The sequence below is a fragment of the Chlorella variabilis genome (genome assembly GCF_000147415.1).
Source record: "Chlorella variabilis unplaced genomic scaffold CHLNCscaffold_10, whole genome shotgun sequence".
Lineage (NCBI taxonomy): Eukaryota > Viridiplantae > Chlorophyta > Trebouxiophyceae > Chlorellales > Chlorellaceae > Chlorella > Chlorella variabilis.
The window spans coordinates 1,452,527-1,460,313 of NW_005435078.1; positions in this window are offsets into that span (position 1 = coordinate 1,452,527).

Below are 7,787 nucleotides of genomic sequence, written 5' to 3' on the forward strand. Positions count from 1 at the left end.
CAGCAGCTGTGCCACCCGCTCCAGCGCCACATGCCGCTCAACGAAGGCGTAGGAGGAGCGGAGGAGGGGGCCGCGCACGTCGGCGGTGTAGGCCGCCTGGGTCGGCGCCGCCAGCGCGGCTCGCTCCACCTCAAGCAAGCGGCGCAGGCAGTGCACCCCTGCACCCAGAAAGTCAGCAAAGGAGGAATCCAGGCCGGCAGGGTGCGAGGGGGAGAGGAGCAGCGGGTTGCCCCAGAGCGGGAGGGAGAGGCACCACGGCCCAGGCGCAAGCGGCTCCGCAGCCACGTCAGTGGGCACGGGCAGCGAGGCGAGGGCGGCGCGGAGGCGAAGGAGGGGAGGGGGAAGAGGGGCAAGGGAGCCAGGCACGGGCTGGTCAAGGGGCCAGAAGAGGAGCCCAGCGGGGGGCAGGCCACCAAGAAGCTCACATGCAATGGCAACCCAGGGAGGCGCCGGCAGGGCGGCAGGCGAGGGGGCAGGTGGGGGTGGGGCGGCGGCCAAAGAGGGTGGCAGGGGGCCAGGAAGGAGGGCGGCCGCCGCCCCTGCAGAGGAGGAGGACGGCAGAGGGGCCCATGCGGAGGTGAGGAGGCGCGCCGCCCAGCGAGCATGGCGGGCAGAGATGTGCAGCAGCCAAGGCAAGGCCCCAAAGCCGCCGCCGGCAGGCCGCCCAAACAGCACAGCATGGTGCAGGCCAGCAAACAGCCGAGTTGTGGCAGCCGGCGCAAGGCCCCTGTCCACCAACTTAGCCGTGATGCACTGAAGGCGGGCGGCCACGGCGGGGGGCGGGCTGCCCAGGAACTCGGCGTGGTAGAGCAGCTTGGGCACGCCGTATGCCGCGCTGGCGAAGCCCCGGCCAAACACCGACAGGCCGAGGATGGAGATCTTGGCATACACAGCCTCCACACGGCCCAGCAGCCCAGCCCAGGCGGCAGCCACAGCATCAGCAGGCGGCTCGCCATTGGCAAAAGGCAGGCCCAGCGCAGTGACGGCGGTGGCAAGGGGGAGGTGGCGGCGCGCAGCGGGCGGCGGGAGTGCAGCCCCGAAGCCAGGGGGCACAGCACCAATGGGGAGGAGGTGGGTTTTGGAGTGGTTGAGGTGCTGCCCAGTGGCGGCAGCAAAGGTGTCCATGGCAGAGAGGAAAGCAGGGATCTGGGAAGGGGTCTCCAGCAGCACCTGGGCGTCATCGGCGTAAGTGCCGGTGGTGGTGTGTGTGTGTGTGTGTTACAGGGATTGGGCACATTAATGTGCTGGGGCCGAACCCGCTAACCCTGCCGGCTGTCCAGAGCGAGGAAAATCTGGCCGCCGCTGGCATCCCGGGGAGGCTCCGTCTTGCAAGCGCCATGCCGGTCTGCCGGGCAGCCGTCCGCCGCCCAGATGCCGCCACGAAGGTGACCGTGAGGCAGAGTCCCAGCTAGTGTTCCGGCTGGGGTTCGAACTCGTGCCTGTGGTATCACCCACCGGCACTCATCCAGCTCCTTATTTAACGTCGCGGCCGACGACGAGTATTTGACTGGTGGTGTGTGTGTGTGTGTGTGTTTTACAGGGATTGGGCACATTAATGTGCTGGGGCCGAACCCGCTAACCCTGCCGGCTGTCCAGAGCGAGGAAAATCTGGCCGCTGATGGCATCCCGGGGAGGCTCCGTCTTGCAAGCGCCATGCCGGTCTGCCGGGCAGCCGTCCGCCGCCCAGATGCCGCCACGAAGGTGCCGTGAGGCAAAGTCCCAGCTAGTGTCCCGGCTGGGGTTCGAACTCGTGCCTGTGGTATCACCCACCGACACTCATCCAGCTCCTTATTTAACGTCGCGGCCAACGACGGTGTGTGTGTGTGTGTGTGTGTGTTACAGGGATTGGGCACATTAATGTGCTGGGGCCGAACCCACTAACCCTGCCGGCTGTCCAGAGCGAGGAAAATCTGGCCGCCGATGGCATCCCGGGGAGGCTCCGTCTTGCAAGCGCCATGCCGGTCTGCCGGGCAGCCGTCCGCCGCCCAGATGCCGCCACGAAGGTGCCGTGAGGCAAAGTCCCAGCTAGTGTCCCGGCTGGGGTTCAAACTCGTGCCTGTGGTATCACCCACCGGCACTCATCCAGCTCCTTATTTAACGTCGCGGCCAACGACGGTGGCCGACTGAGTATTTGACTAAAATTGCATGATACTAATTAACTGAAAAAGTGGCTTCGGCATTGCACCCATGTGCACATCGATGGGAACCTGTAGCCCGGGTTCGAACCCCGGCAGTGTCATTTGAGTACATGGTCATGACGGATGCTTGTGGCCGAACGACACTGTAATGTAGTGGCTCAGCATGCCGGTCTTCCACAAACTTTTGCAGCTTCGTTTTGGCTACCCATGAGGAGCAACTCATGAGGAGCAACTCAATTGGTATTTCAATCAATTGGTAATAAGTTCTGCCATATGCCATACGCGTGTGATGAGCATCTCGGCCGGCAGCGGCAGGTCGGCAGTCCGGGCGTAGGGCGGCCAACAGGGACAGGCCGAGCAAGGCGTTGGCAGCGAGTACCAATCATCACACATTCCCCGGGGGCCAGGGCAGCAAGGTGTCATCAGCGGCCTGTCAGGTGGCGGCCCAATTGCAATGTGGTGGAGGAGATGCCCACCAGCATGATATGCAGCATCTCCATGTCGAGGGCAGTCGAACCTTTGGTGGGATGGTGGTTGCCGCCCTGAGGGCGGCATCGGGTCCGAGCAGCGCCGCACGGCCTGGCGGGGGGCGTGTGCCTGTCCGGGTTTCTTGCCATTGCCAGGTGCTACCAGTGTCCAACAGGCGTCCCATTGTCAGTCCCAAAGGTAGTTGCATGAGTGGCTCATATGGGGTTGCTATTGGGAAATAGACCGCTACTCGGCGCCTCCAGGGTGGCGCCTCCAGCGAGGCGCCTGTGTTACATTCACCACGGGTTGGCCTCTCGTGCACAACTTGGCGACCGCAAATTTGTGAAGCCGGCAGTGTTCGCTAACTTCACCGGCCCGCATAGCCTGGACAACGGTTGCAGGGAGTTCAGCGTCCCGCGGCGCTCTGGGGTGGGGTTTTGCTGCGGGGGCAGGCGGGGGTGGGGAGGCAGTGGGGCTGGGCTGAGTGCCGGTAGGCTGGGTGCCTGCTGCCGCCAATGTCGCCAGCCCCGCGGCTGCCATGGCGGCCGCCGCGGCAGCGCCCTGGGAGGGCGCCGCCTGCGGTGCTGCCGCCGCCTCATCATGCGCGCCCCCAGGAACAATCTCACGTCCCTGTGGGAGCTGGGCACATTGAGGGCCGGTCCGCATAGCCTGGACAACGGTTGCAGGGAGTTCAGCGTCCCGCGGCGCAAGCGGGTGGTCTGGGGCGGTCTGGGGGCAGAGGAGCGCAAGGAAATGCTCAAGTGCAGCATCAGGGTTCAGCAGCAGCCAGGCTGGCAGGGCATCCGCCCGGGGCCGAAAGACAGTGTGGAACCCATGGCTGTCATGGGGGCTGTGTACACCCGAGCGGAATGGGGGGCTCAAATTTGCAGGACAGGAACCGTCTTCGCCGTGGTGCGGGATAGCTTGACTGCACTGGAAAGAAGCTCCGTTCCAGCGAAGATAGCCGCAAAGGAGCCAGCCGAAAATGGGTGGTTGGGGGTTGGCAGTCGCTGCCCACAGCGTCCCTTTGGCCTGTTTATCGCCGGAACGGAGCTTCTGATAGTGATCAGGGCCCAAAACAATCGGCGAAAGTGCCTGAAATCGGAAAGGAGGCCCGCCGGCCGATTCCTGGGGGTGGGCAGGAACTTCCTGCCCACCCCCACATTGAATGTGCTAAATTCCGGCAGGGGCGAGGGAGAGTGGCCATATTCCAGGCCATTCCAGCCGGCGATAAAGCGGCCGGCTGGAATGGCCTGGAATATGAGCCACTCGACCGAGCCCCGCCGGAATTTCGTATCTCTACGGATTGGGCGCACCCACTGGCTGTGCATCCCGAAGCGGGCTTGGCAAGTTTCAAAACGGGCCAATTTCCGGGCAGCGGCGGTGTTGAGTAACACCTTTTGAGTAAAATAGTGAGTAAAAGAGAGAGAGAGACAATAGTCAGAGCCCTGGGAAGCCGTGCTGCTGCAGCATCTGGGTGAGCGGCGCCGCCCGAGCATAGGGCAGGCTGTCCATCACCAGCTGAGCCACCTGCTGATCCTGCGCTGCCCGCCTTCACCTTTGCGGCCCCCGCCCGCCCGCCTGGCCGCTCTCCCAGCTACTGTGCCGGGGTGGGTGAGCCCGCTTTCTGGTGGTGGTGGTGTGCGGGTCCTCGACCTGCCCCTCCCCCCCACTGGTATGCTTGCCGCCCTTGGGCTGGCCATCAGGCGCCCCTCGCCTCCCTCCCCGCCCTTTGCGCCCGACCGCTCCCTGAGCCCGCCCTTTGCCGCCCGGGCGGTATTGCATGCTTTCATACAGTCCAGAGCTAGTGGGCACGGCTTGTGTGCCCCCAGCCCATTGATGGGCGTTGCCTCTGTAACATCACAGATCACAGATCACAGATCTGCTGCTGCCGACGCCTACAACAGCCAGCAGCAGCAGCTGTGGTTCCTCAAGGCCGCAGCGGAGCAGCTGGCCCCCGTGCTGGCCGCCGTCTACACAGCATGGCGGCGGGTGGGGCAGCTGGCCACCCCTGACGCGCTCAGCATCATCGCACCCATCCTCAAGCCCGGCGGCGACCCAACCAGCTGCAGCAGCCTGCGCGGCATTGCCATCGGCACCATGGCCGCCAAGCTGTACGCCGCCATCCTGGAGCAGCGCATCTCAGACTGGGCAGAGGCCAGCAACTTCAGAGCAGCAGGGCAGTTTGGCTTCAGGCGCCAGCGCGGCACAGCGCAGGCAGCACTCGTGCTGCGCGCACTCCAGGACCAACACCGCCTGAGAGGCCAGCAGCTGTGGGGCTGCTTCGTCGACTTCAAGCAGGCATACGACCGCGTGCCCAGGGAGCAGCTCTGGCAGAAGCTGGCGGCACGCGGTGTGGACACAGCCTGGCTGGCGGCAGCGCAGGCGCTGTACAGCAACGTCCCCATGTCGGTGCGCACCTCAGCCGGGCTGTCGCCCTGCTTCCAGGCCGTGACAGGCCTGAAGCAGGGCTGCCCCCTCAGCCCCACCCTCTTTGGCCTCTACATCGACGACCTGGAGGAGGAGCTGATGGCGGCGGCGCGGCGTGGCGAGCAGCTCGACCTCCCCAGCTTCCTCGGCAGCGGCGGCGCCGCGGTGGCTCCGCTGCTATACGCCGACGACATGGTCCTGCTGGCCACCTCAGCGGCCGGGCTGCAGCGGCAGCTAAACCTGCTCCAGCAATACTGCCGGCAGTGGGGCCTCACTGTCAACATCGACAAGACCAAGCTCATGCTGCTCAGCGGGCGGCGGACCCAGCACGCGGCGCAGCAGACAGCAGAGGCAGCAGGCCTCACCTTCGCCGGCCAGCAGCTGGCGGCAGTCACCAGCTTCAAGTATCTCGGCATCGCCTTTCACTCCAGCACCTGCCTGGCAGGGGCAGCAGCGCCAGCCCGGGCACAGCTGGCGCGCCTGGCTATGCACAACTGCCGGACCCGCTGCGCAGAGGTGGGCATCGAGGCGGCGCCCGTCCAGCTGCGGCTTTTCGGCACCATGGTGGACTCGGTGCTGTCCCATGGTGCTGAGGTGTGGGGCGTGCAGCTGGCGGCCAAAGCGGCGTGCTGCCATCGTGGCAGTGCCGGCAGCGCGGCCGAGAAGCTGCAGCTCAGCTACCTACGCCACCTGCTGGGGGTCCGGCAGAGCACCCCCAATGCGGCCCTCCTTGCGGAGACTGGCGAGCGCCCGCTGTGGCAGCGCTGGCTGCGGCGGGCAGCCAAACTCTGGAACAAGACGCTGGAGGAGCGTCCCGTTAGCCTGTTGCAGCAAGCGCAGTTGTCCAGCGTGCAGCTCGCAGATGGCGCCCACCCCCTGGCACAGCAGTCCTGGGCTGCCCAGCTGGCGGCCGGTCTCGCAGCGGTCGGCATGCAGCTGGACCTGCAGCAGCCAGCACCTGTTGACCTCGGCGAGCTGGGGGAAGCTGCGCAGCGCCGCCAGCTGGCGCAGCTCCAGGAGGCGCTGGCGAAGGGCGGCGCCAGCCGGCTGGAGCACTATGTGCACAACGTGGTGGGCGCCCTCAACCTGGCGCCCGCCATGTTTGGGCAGCGCAAGACCTACCTGGATGCAGTACGGCGTCGGCAGGACCGCGAGGCGCTGGCGCAGCTGCGCACCGGGTCGCATTGGGGCGCGGAAGAGACCGGCCGCTGGACGCGGCGCCCCCGAGAGCAGCGAGTCTGCCCCCACTGCCACGACGGCATTGAAGATGCCCCCCACATGCTGCTCACCTGCCCCCTTTACGCCCCGCTGCGCCTCAACTTTCCTGACCTGTTTGCTGAGCCCCATCCTCCCCACCGCTTCCTCCGCCAGAAACCGTGCCGCCTCGCCGCCTTTGCTGCCGCCTGTCACCAGCGCTGGCTAACCGCCACCGTTGCGCTGCCTGCAGTCCCGCCCTGAACCCCTACTCTCATGTCCACCCCCTTTGCTCTTACCGCACCACACCTGCTCCACGACATGCAGTACTGTCTGCCCGCTCACACACTAAACGCTCGGTGACCTGTCAGTTGGCCTGTCCTGCCTGTTGTTCTACTGCTTCATCCCTCCTTGCTCGAACAACAAAGTCTGTGCTGCAAGCTTGTTCTTGCTGAAACCAGACTGTAAGCCCACACAAGCCAACTGTAAACACAAAAAGCAAAGCTCCAGCGCATTTTGGAATGCGCTGCCACGACCTCGAGGCTGTGATCGCCGGACTGTCAGAACTGCCTACAGTCGTCGGCTGGAGGCCTGTGGGACGCTGAGAGCGCGCAGGGAGCGCGGGAGCGAAGCACTTGGAGAGAGGGGCCGGCACGTGGGCATGCCCGGGCAGCAGAGCGTGCCTCGCGGCTGCGCCCCTTCAGACTGGTGTAATAGGCCACGGAGGGCCGGAAAACGTGCAGAGACCGAAAGCAGGCGCGGCAGGAGCGACAGAAAGCCAGCCGGACAGCAGGCTTCAGAGCTCAACTAATTATATAGATATAAATAGAAGATAGATTGATTGAAGATATACAGATGCATTACTTTCGCTGCCCAGCCAGTGCAGCGCACGCAGCGGGCGGGAATGCTGGGCCCGCGGGCTAGCCCGGACAGCTGGGAGTCTTCCCGTCCCCCGTCCAGCTGGAGGCCTACCTGCCAGCTGGCTGCCCGGAGCCACCTGGTCGCCCGGAGGGCCGCCACGAGTGCAAATTGCACGCACGCCGGAACAAACCACACATCATGCATCCTTCCTTCCTAGGCATCAATTCCTTCCTTCCTTCCTTCCTTCCTTCCTTCCTTCCTTCCTTCCTTCCTTCCTTCCTTCCTTCCTTCCTTCCTTCCTTCCTTCCTTCCTTCCTTCCTTCCTTCCTTCCTTCCTTCCTTCCTTCCTTCCTTCCTTCCTTCCTTCCTTCCTTCCAGCGCCCTTCAGTCTACGCACCGCCCTTGTTGCTGATGAGCTGTGTTCGGCCTGCGAGTGGCCCCGCGGCTGCACCTCCGAGGCCAGCACAACAATTGCGGCCCTTCGCCGCTGCCCACTCATACCGTCGGCAGTGGCCGCGGCGGCACTGGCAAGGCATCACTTGCAACGTTGCCCAATTGGATGCACCAGCCGTTGAGCAAGCCGACGCCACCGTGACCACCACAGCAGAGGCGCGGCCGCCCGCGGCCGCCCTCGACCCCGACCGCCAGGGAGATGAGCAGTACAGGGCCTTCTTAGACAATTGGGAACGTGGCTTT